Here is a 10,830-nt window from a genome sequence, read left to right on the forward strand (position 1 = left end):
AACCTAGAGGGAAAGGAGAGGGGTGGCAGTCGGAAACACTACCTTCCATTCACGTCCCATTAATCTGCAATTAACATGAAGCTCAGCCAACACAAATGTTGTGCCTGTGCTGCTCAGTATCACAATGAGACCTGGAAGGCTGTTGCCACTGGAGCTCTTGAACAGAACAATGGTGCTGACTGCTCATTCATGTTTTGTGTATATTTAACCAGGATAGTCCACTTAGTTACAAAAGCCATTGCTTTACATAAAATCAATAAAAACACATTACATTAGAAATTAAATAGAACTGCTGCTGATGAAAACTAAAGTTATAGCAACTAAGATGACAATGTGTTGTCAAAGGTGTTTTGCAAGATTTCCCTCTCACCTAACCTGACAGGTGTTGACAACTTTATCTTACTCAGCTGTTTCAATCAGAAAACTGACCAGGGGTGGTTGATTTCCCTCCAAATTCATAGCACCAAGATCATCATTTTATATTTGCATATCAATGGCCTTAAGATGATCTTAATGCCAGGAAGCTTTCAGGAAAATGACCCCTCTTAGGTAGATGAGACCACCCATTGAAATGTCAGTAAAATCATTGCCTACAACTAGCTGCCAAGCTGCTGTAGAAGCAGTCCTTTCAAAGTGGGTGTTGAGACAAACCATCAGATGGGTTGGAAGGGGGTTTGGGTTAAAGGGCTTCCTTCCTCTGAGGTTTGATTTACCACAGGCTTCCTATGTCCCCCTACTCTCTCTTCCATTCACTGCTCCTCTACGGCTAAGGGGGCTTCCTGGCATTGTCCTACCCTATTGACTTTTTTTGTGTGTATCACACACACTTCCATACCAACTAAACTGTTTTTGTGTTTTTTTGTACAGAAATGTAACCTTTACACTCATGTGTATGGGCCTATATGGATAGGGCTACATTTAAATTGTATTTTTTTCACAGAAGAAATATGAAAAGCATAAGTCTTTGGTGTGCTTTGTTGTGCTTATCAATGCACACGCACATTTCCCCCCCCACTCTTTATATAATAATTATCAGGTCATACAAACATTTTATTGTGGATGAAGTTTCAAAATCATTCTGTCATTACTTAATGGGATAGGTATGTTAATATAAAAAAAAAATGTTTACACAAACATTTGGTTAATCAAATATTTAATCAGTCTTTCTCAAATGAAGTGAATGATGACAATCTTTGTGAGAGGGAGGGAATCTGACTTCATTGGTCCTCAACTCGCTGCTCAGACACTTCATTCAGGATAAATGGAGTTATCCCTGAGTTAGCCTGCCACGGAGCAGGTTACTTGTTAAGAATTTGATACCATATAAATTGAGCTGAGATGAGATGAGCCATTTTCGTGCTACTGGTTATCCTGATTTGAACTCAGTTGACCCAAGTTTCCTCGCTAACTCTTCAAACGTGGCTCAAGTGGCCACACACCTCTCCAAAGTGCACAGTTCCTATGTAATTTCAATGCACTTTTATGACTCAATGAAGAGTATTCAACTAAGGTGTATATATTTTTTTTTAACATCCTAGCTGTGCCGTTGAGGAACTAGGGAAAGCACACCTGTTTTGTTTGGAACGCAGCCCTGCATCCTCGCCATCACACAATTACTGATGTTTACTCAATCCAAGAACTGTACATTACAAATTGCAATCGGAGTTAGGCGGGCATCATTTGAAAGCTTGTTGTTTTGCCAACATGACTCGCTAAGTTATAAAATACGATCTTAGTGTTAGACTTTCACAAGTCAACTCAGCGAAACATCTAATTTTGGTGCATATACACTACTGGTCAAAAGTTTTAGAACGCCTACTTGTTCAAGGGTTTTTCTTTATTTTTACTATTTTCTACGTTGTAGAATAATAGTGAAGACATTAAAACTATGAAATAACATATGAAATCATGTAGTAATCCAAAAAAGTGTTAAACAAATCTAAATGTATTTTATATTTGAGATTATTTGCACACTCTTGGCATTCTCTAAACCAACTTCACCTGGAATGCTTTTCCAGCAGTCTTGAAGGAGTTCCCACATATGCTGAGCACCTGTTGGCTATTTTTCCTTCACTCTACGGTCCGACTCATCCCAAACGTCTCAATTCGGCTGAGTTCGGGTGATTGTGGAGGCCAGGTCATCTGATGCAGCACTTCATCACTGTCCTTCTTGGTAAAATAGCCCTTACACAGCCTGGAAGTGTGTTGAGTCATTTGGTGTTTTATTAGGATCCCCATTAGCTGTTGCAAAAGCAGCAGCTACTATTCCTGGGGTCCACACAAAACATGAATCAGAATGACATAATACAGAACATCAATAGACAAGAACATCTCAAAGACAGAACTACATACATTTTTTTTAAAGGCACACGTAGCCTACATATCAATGCATACACACAAACTATCTAGGTCAAATAGGGGAGAGGCGTTGTGCCGCGAGGTGTTGCTTTATCATTTTTTTTACACCAGGTTTGCTATTTATTTGAGCATATGAGATGGAAGGAAGTTCCATGCAATTAGGGCTCTATATAATATTGTACGCTTTCTTGAATTTGTTCTGGATTTGGGGACTGTGAAAAGACCTAGTGGCATGTCTGGTTTGATAAGTGTGTGTGTCAGAGCTCTGTGTAAATTGACTGTGCAAGCAATTTGGAATTTTCAACACATTAATGTTTCTTATAAAAATAAGTGATGCAGTCATTCTCTCCTCAACTCTTAGCCAAGAGAGACTGGTATGCATAGTATTTATATCAGCCCTCTGATTACAATTAAGAGCAAAACGTGCCGCTCTGTTCTGGGTCAGCTGCAGCTTAACTAGGTCTTTCCTTGCAGCACTGAACCACATGATGGACAAAAATCAAGATTAGACTAAACTAGAGCCTGCAGAACTTGCTTTTTGGAGTGTGGTGTCAAAAAAGCAGAGCATCTCTTTATTTTTGCCAGACCCCTCCCCATCTTTACAACCATTGAATCTATATGTTTTAACCATGACAGTTTACAATCTAAAGTAATGGCAAGTCATTTAGTCTCCTCACCTTGTTCAACAGCCACACCATTCATTACCTTATTCAGCTGAGGTTAAGAACTTAAGGAATGATTTGTACCAAATACAATGCTCTTAGTTTTAGAGATGTTCAGGACCAGTTTATTACTGGCCACCCATTCCAAAACACACTGCAACTCTTTGTGAAGGGTTTCAATGACTTCATTAGCTGTGGTTGCTGATGCGTATATGGTTGAATCATCAGCATACATGGACCAATGCTCAATGTTTAATGCCAGTGGCAGGTCATTGGTACAAATAGAAAAGAGGGCCTAGAGAGCTGCCCTGCGGTACACCACACCTTACACGTTTGACATTAGAGAAGCTTCCATTAAAGAAAACCCTTTGAGTTCTATTAGATAGATAGCTCTGAATCCACGATATGGCAAAGGTTGAAAAGCCATAACACATACGTTTTTTCAACGACAGGTTATGGTCAACAATATCAAAGGCTGCTCTGAAATCTGACAGTACAGCTCCCACAATCTTCTTATTATCAATTTCTTTCAACCAATCATAAGTAATTTGTGTCAGTGCAGTACATGTTGAGTGCCCTTCTCTATAAGCATGCTGAAAGTCTGTTGTTAATTTGTTTACAGAGAAATAGCATTGTATTTGGTCAAACACAATTTTTTCCAACAGCTGGCAGCAAGCTTAGAACCAGTAAAGGCCGCTTTACCACTCTTGGGTAGTGGAATTACTTTGGCTACCCTCCAGGCCTGAGGACAATGACAGATAGAAGTGGCTATAGAGTCAGCTACCATCCTCAGTAGCTTTCCATCTGTTGTCAATGCCAGGAGGTTTGTCATTACTGATCGATAACAATCATCATTCCACCTCTCCCACACTAACTTTACAAAATTCAAACTTGCAATGCTTTTCTTTCATTATTTGTTTTTTATGCATGAATACAATTGCTCACTGTTCGTTATTGGCATTTCCTGCCTAAGTTTGCCCACTTTGCCAATGAAATAATCATTAAAATAATTGGCAACATCAAATGGTTTCGTGATGAATAAGAATAAAATAAGATTTGATGAAAGATGGAGTTGAATTTGTCTTTCTGCCCATAATTTAATTTAAAGTGCTCCAAAGTTTTTATATCATTGATCTTGGCCTCATAATCACCTTCTATCTACCAAAATATACTATAGTGTACCTTAGTAGCGCTTCCCTTCCTCCTCTTTCTACTATTGTTCATGTCATTGGTCTTGGCTTCATAATACAGTTTCTTCTTCTTTTTGTTGAGTTTAGTCACATCATTTCTCAATTTGCAGTAAGTCAGCCAGTCAGATGTGCAGCCAGACTTATTAGCCACTCCTATTGCCCCCTCTATTTCAACCATACAGTTTTTCAATTCCTCATCAATCCATGGAGCCTTAACAGTTCTGACAGTCAGTTTCTTAACAGGTGCATGTTTATCAATAATTGAAGAAGCAATTTCATAAATTCATCAAGTGCAGCGTCTGGATGCTCCTCATTAATCACATCAGACCAACAAATATTTTTAACATCATCCACATAAGTCACAGCAAAATCTTTTGTATGATCTCTTATACACTATTTTAGACCCAGCTGTTGTAACTTTGGCTTTCCTGGACATAGCCACTATATCGTGATCACTGCATCCAATGGGTACGGATACAGCTTTAGAACAAAGTTCTACAGTACTAGTAAAAATGTGATCGATACATGTGGATGATCTTGTTCCTGTAGTGTTTGTAAACACCCTGGTAGGTTGATTAATAACCTGAGCCAGATTACAGGCACTGGTTACAGTGAGAAGCTTCCTCTTGAGCGGACAGCTTGATGAAAACCAGTCAATATTCAGGTCCCCAAGAAAGTACACCTCTCTGTTTACATCACATACACTATCAAGCATTTCACACATTATTTAGATCAAATCAAGCTTATTTTATATAGCCCTTCGTACATCAGCTAATATCTCGAAGTGCTGTACAGAAACCCAGCCTAAAACCCCAAACAGCAAGCAATGCAGGTGTAGAAGCACGGCGGCTAGGAAAAACTCCCTAGAAAGGCCAAAACCTAGGAAGAAACCTAGAGAGGAACCAGGCTATGAGGGGTGGCCAGTCCTCTTCTGGCTGTGCCGGGTGGAGATTATAACAGAACATGGCCAAGATGTTCAAATGTTCATAAATGACCAGCATGGTCAAATAATAATCAATAATAATCAGGAGTAAATGTCAGTTGGCTTTTCATAGATACTGACTGTTAGCACTTGGTGTCCTACAGCAACACCCCAAAAGAAAAGGCTTTAGATGTGCCAAGTGAACCTGCAACCACAACACTTCAATATCACTTGACATAAGATCTTCTCTAAGCATTACAGGGATATGGCTCTGAATATAGACAGCAACACCTCCCCCATAAGCATTTCTGTCTCTTCTATATATGTTATATCGTTGTATTGCTACTGCTGTATCATCAAATTAATTATCTAAGTGAGTCTCAGAAATGGCTAATATATGAATGTTATCTGATATTAGCAAGTTATTGATTTCATGAACCTTATTTCTAAGGCTACATATATTAATATGGGCTATTTTCATCCCTTTCCTGAGTAGCTTATCAGAGAGACATAATAAAAAAAGAGCAAGCAATTCAAGAGAAAAAAATATACATTCAGCAGTCCATTAATCAATTGGTGTGTGTGTCCTGTGGGGTTGAAGCTACGAACCCATAGGCTTGGCTCTCTCATCCCTTCCAGGCTTCTGGGAGGGAGGGTGGACAATGAGCCTGTCATAGCAGATGTAAGCAATGTCTCCACGTGCTCTGGCAGCTTTCATTACTGGGATCAGTTCGTTCCTCTTCTGGCACACAGCTTCAGGATAGTCCTCATTGTGGAAAATAAAAGTTCCTCTCAAGTTCTTGGCTCTTTCCAGAACATCTACCTTGTCCTTGAACCTCAGGAACTTGACCACTATTGGCCTGGGCCTATCACCTGGGCGGGTGGTGGGTTTTCCAGTCCAGTGGGTGCACTCCACCTCAATCTTCCTGTGGTCCATCTCAGAGTTTCTCAGAGATCTTTTCCCTCACTTTGTCCTCCGACTCCATCCAGGTCTCATGTGGAGATTCTGCAATTCCGTCCACAACCATGTTGTTCTGTCTTGATTGTCCCTCAAGATCATCATGGATTCACACACAGAACTGATGTCCTCTCTCAATGACTTACAGGCTGCTGTCATCTTGCCGTTCTCCTGTTTGAACTCATCAAGCTGACCCTGGGAGAACTGCAAACTGTTCTTCAGGTCCTGGACCTCTCTGGTCAAGTCGTCCATTATTTTATTAGTAGAATCCACCAGTATTTGGACAAAACACTTGAAGCTATTTTCTTGTTGTTGTAACAACTGCTTGTAGGTCTCTTTTTGTTTTTTTAATAGATCCTTCACATGTGATAGACACCACTGTCCTCAACGGTACTCCTGCCGGTTTGGTCTTTGTCATAGTAGCTAGCAACGTAGGTTACTCTGTTACTCCTCGCAGTTCCAGACAGGGCAGGTCACGGGAAGATTGAAAACAACAAACAGCAGGGATCTAGACATCCACAAACCCGGGACAATCCGTGGTAATAGCCACAATGGCTAACTGCGTCGCGGGCTGCGTTCAAGAAACCTTGCTAGCTTGATATGCAGCTAGCTACTTAACTTTTTTGGTTACTACATGATTCCATATGTGTTATTTCATAGTTTTGATGTCTTATTCTACAATGTAGAAAATAATACAAAATTAAGAAAAACCTTTGAATGAGTAGGTGTTCTTAAACATTTGACCGGTAGTGTACACTGAACAAAAATATAAATGCAACATGTAAAGTGTTGGTCCCATGTTTCATGAGCTGAAATAAAAGTTTCCAGAAATGTTCCATGTGCACAAAAAGCTTATTTCTCTCAGATTTTGTGCACAAACTTGTTTACATCCCTGTTAGTGAGCATTTCTCCTTTGCCAAAATAATCCATCCACCTGACAGGTGTGGTATATCAAAAAGCCGATTAAACAGCATGATCATTACACAGATGCACCTTGTGCACTCTAAAATGTGTAGTACTGTCACACAACCCAATGCCACAGATGTCTCTGTCACACCCTGATCTGTTTCACCTGTCTTTGTACTTGTCTCTACCCCCCTCCTGGTGTCACCCATCTTCCTCATTATCCCCAGTGTACTTATACCTGTGTTCTCTGTTTGTCTGTTGCCAGTTTGTTTTGTTTCGTCAAGCCTACCAGCGTTTTTCCCCGTGTGCCTGTCTGTCTCTAGTTTCTGTTTTCTAGCTTTTCCGGTTTTGACCATTCTGCCTGCCCTGACCCTGCCTGTCGTTCTGTACCTTGCCATACCACCCTGGATTACTGACCTCTGCCTGCCCTGACCCTGAGCCTGCCTGCTGTTCTGTACCTTTCGGACTCTGCTCTGGACTACTGACCTCTGCCTGCCCTTGACCTGTCATTTTGCCTGCCCCCCTGTTTTTGTAATAAACTTGTATTACTTCGAAACTGTCTGTATCTGGGTCTTCTCCTGAGCCTTCACAGTCTAAAGTTTCGAGGGAGTGTGCAATTGGAATGCTGACTGCAGGCATGTCCACCACAGCTGTTACCTTTCTCTACCATAAGCAGTCTCCAAAGTCGTTTTAGAGAATTTGGAAGTACGTCCAACTGGCCTCACAACCGCAGACCATGTGTAAACCCTGCGAGCGCAGGACCACATCCGGCTTCTTCACCTGTGGGATCGTGTGAGACCAGCCACCCGAACAGCCACCGAGGTCTGACAATCTGGATGGAAAATTACTCAGGATAATAGGGGACAATATTGCCTTTCCTATTTGCCATATCTTCAATTTAAGCCTACTTGAAAGAAAGTCATTTCGCTACCCAAGAATAGTAAACCCCCTTTACTGGCTCAAATAGCCGACCAATCAGCCTGTTACCAACCCTTGGTAAACTTTATGAAAGAAAATGTGTTTGACCAGATACAATGCTATTTTAGAGTAAACAAAGTGACAGACTTTCAGCACGCTTATAGGGAAGGACATTCAACAAGTACAGCACTTACACAAATGACTGATGATTGGCTGAGAGAAGTTCATGATATAAATATTGTGAGGGCTGTTTTGTTAGACTTCAGTGCAGCTTTTGACATTATTGATCATAGTCTGCTGCTGGAAAAATGTATGTGTTATGGCTTTACACCCCCTGCTAAATTGTGGAGAAAGAGATACCTGTCTAACACAACAGAGGGGATTCTTTAATGTAAGCTTTTCCAACAACAGGGCAGCTGTTTAGGCCCTTACTTTTTTCAATCTTTACTAACGACATGTGACTTTGTGTAAAGCCAGTGTGTCTATGTATGCGGATGACTCAACACTATACACGTCAGCTACTACAGCGGCTGAAATCACTGCAACACTTAAAGAGCTGCAGGTAGTTTCAGAATGGGTGGCAAGGAATAAGTTAGTCTTAAATATTTCAAAAGCTAAGAGTATTGTATTTGAGACAAATCATGCACTAAACCTCAACTCTAAATCTTGTAATGAATGTGGAATTTGAGCAAGTTGAGGAGACTAAACTGCTTGGAGTAACCCTGGATTGTAAACTGTCATGGTCAAAACATATTGATACAACAGAAACTAAGATGGGGAGCAGTCTGTCCATAATAAAGCTCTGCTCTACCTTCTTAACAGCACTATCAACAAGGTAGGTCCTACAGGCCCTCGTTTTGGCGTACCTGGACTACTGTTCACTAGTGTGGTCAGTTGCTACAAAGAGGGACTTGGGAAAATTACAATTGGCTCAGAACAGGGCAGCACGGCTGGCCCTTGAAAGTACACGGGGAGCTAATATTAATGATATGCATGTCAATCTCTCATGGCTCAAAGTGGAATAGAGATTGACTTCATCACAACTTATTTTTGTAAGAAGTGTTGACATGCTGAATGTACTGAGCTGAGCTTTAAACTACTAGCACACAGCTCGGACACCCATGCATACCCCACAATGCCACCAGAGGTCTCTTCACAATCACCAAGTCCAGAACAGACTCAGTACTACATAGAGCCATGGCTACATGGAACTCTATTCCACATCAGGTAACTGATGCAAGCAGTTGAATCGGGTAAAAATACACCTTATGGAACAGCGGGGACTGTGAAGTAACACAAAGGTTCAGACACATTCATAAGCACACAAGCGCTAGCACACTCACTCTACACACACGTACATTGTAATATTGTTGTATGGTGGTATTATACATTTTATATTGTAGATATGTAGTGGTGTAATAATGTTATGATGTACTGTTTAATCTTTTGTTTTATGTGTAATGTAAGTGCCTTAATGTGTTTGGACCCCAGCAAATTTTCTTCATAGTTGACAAACGGGCTCATTCTGTTGATGATGCCATGTCATCTTGCAACTGTTTATCAAACATAGTGATCATAAACATTGACACTGTGTACAGGGGTTTAGTGCTGAGGGACCATCGCTCCCTTACTTTCTATTTTAGAATACATGGGCAATTCATTCTGATCAAATCAAATCTGATTTTATTGGTCACATACACATATTTAGCAGATGTTATTGCGGGTGTAGCGAAAAGCTTGTGTTCCTGACTCCAACAGTGCAGTAATATCTAACAATTCACAGTAATACACTCAAATCTAAAAGTAAAAGAATGGAATTAAGAAATATATAAATATTAGGACGATCAATGTCTGAGTGGTATTAAATAAAATATAATACAGTTTATACATATAAAATTAGTAAAGCAGTATGTAAACATGATTAAAGTGACTAGTGTTCCATTAAGTGGCCAGTGATTCCAAGTCTATGTATATAGGGTAGCAGCCTCTAAGGTGCAAGGTTGAGTAACCGGGTGTTAGCCGGCTAGTGATTTAACAGTCTGATGGCCTTGAGATAGAAGCTGTTTTTTAAAATTTTCCTGGCACCACTCCGCCAGGGCCCTCACCTCCTAGGCTGTCTTGTCAGTGTTGGTAATCAGGCCTACGATGGTTGTGTCATCTGCAAACTTGATGATTGAGTTGGAGGCGTGTGTGGTCACGTGGTCATAGGTGAACAGGGAGTACAGGAGGGGGCTGAGCACACACCTTTGTGGGGCCCCTGTGTTGAGGATCAGTGAAGAGGAGGTGTTGTTTCCTACCTTCACCACCTGGGGGAGGCCCGTCAGGAAGCTCAGGACCTAGTTTCACAGGGCGGGGTTCAGACCCAAGGCCCCGAGCATGATGGTGAGCTTGGAGGGTACTAGAGTGTTGAAGGCTGAGCTGTAGTCAATGAACAGCATACTTACATAGGTATTCCTCTTGTCCAGATGGGACAGGGCAGTATGCAGTGCAATGGCAATTGCATCGTCTGTGGATCTATTGGGGCAGTAAGCAAATTGAAGTGGGTCTAAAGTGTTAGGTAAGGTAGAGGTGATATGATCCTTAACTAGCCTCTCAAAGCACTTTCATGATGATAGAAGTGAGTGCTGCGGGGCGATAGTCATTTAGTTGAGTTACCTTTGCTTTCTTCGGTACAGGAACAATGGTGGACATCTTGATGCAAGTGGGGACAGCAGACTGGGATAGGGAGAGATTGAATATGTCCGTAAACACTCCAGCCAGCTCGTCTGCACATGCTCTGAGGACATGGCTAGGGATGTCGTCTGGGCCGGCAGCCTTGCGAGGGTCAACACGCTTAAATGTCTTACTCAAGTCGGCCACAGAGAACGAGAGCCCACAGTCCTTGGGAGCGGGCCACGTTGATCCTCAAAGCAGCTT

The sequence above is a fragment of the Salvelinus namaycush genome, chromosome 16 (assembly GCF_016432855.1).
Source record: "Salvelinus namaycush isolate Seneca chromosome 16, SaNama_1.0, whole genome shotgun sequence".
Lineage (NCBI taxonomy): Eukaryota > Metazoa > Chordata > Actinopteri > Salmoniformes > Salmonidae > Salvelinus > Salvelinus namaycush.